The sequence below is a fragment of the Stegostoma tigrinum genome, chromosome 5, assembly GCF_030684315.1.
Source record: "Stegostoma tigrinum isolate sSteTig4 chromosome 5, sSteTig4.hap1, whole genome shotgun sequence".
Taxonomy (NCBI): Eukaryota; Metazoa; Chordata; class Chondrichthyes; order Orectolobiformes; family Stegostomatidae; genus Stegostoma; species Stegostoma tigrinum.
In genome coordinates, this window is record NC_081358.1 from 24,553,682 (window position 1) to 24,554,377 (window position 696).

Consider the following 696-nt stretch of genomic DNA (forward strand, 5'->3'; position numbering starts at 1 on the left):
GGCAGGTTTTCTTCTATAGTTCAGCACAAATCTATTCAGAGGCAGTCAAACTAGGATCCTGTGATAATGGGAACTGCAGATGCTGGAGAATCCAAGATAACAAAGTGTGGAGCTGGATGAACACAACAGGCCAAGCAGCATCTCAGGAGCAGAAAAGCTGACGTTTCGGGCCTAGACCCTTCATCAGAGAGGGGCATGGGGAGAGGGAACTGGAATAAATAGGGAGAGGGGGGAGACGGACCGAAGATGGAGAGAAAACAAGATAGGTAGAGAGGAGAGTATAGGTGAGGATCCTCCCTGCGAATAGTTAATTGCTCTTCTTTCCCTTGCTTTTTTACAACAGGGTGGCAACAGAATCTCAAAGATCCGATGGATTTTTGTGCTCACTTCAGCAGCACATATACAAAAATTGGAATGATACAGAGAAGATTAGCATGGCCTCTGCACAAAGTTGACACGTAAATTCATGAAGCATTCCATATTTTTTGGCGGCATGATGGCTGGGTGGTTAACATTGCTGCCTCACAGCAACAGGGCCCTGGGTTCAATTGCACCCTTGGGTGGAAATCTGTGTGGAGTTTGCACATTCTCTCCGTGTCTGTGTGGGTTTCCTCTGGGTGTTCTGGTTTCCACACACAGTCCAAAGATGTACAGTTGTGTGGATTGGCCATGCTAAATTGTCCGTGGTGTTCAGGG

The 696-nt window shown here is 47.1% G+C and overlaps 1 non-coding gene across 1 annotated transcript; it reads left to right on the forward strand.

The window, feature by feature from the left end:
- The first annotated feature begins 379 nt into the window (after nt 1-379).
- LOC125452147 (U6 spliceosomal RNA) lies at nt 380-486 on the forward strand. The gene has a single exon (XR_007247479.1). It is a non-coding gene; the product is annotated as a U6 spliceosomal RNA (small nuclear RNA).
- The last annotated feature ends 210 nt before the right edge of the window (nt 487-696 follow it).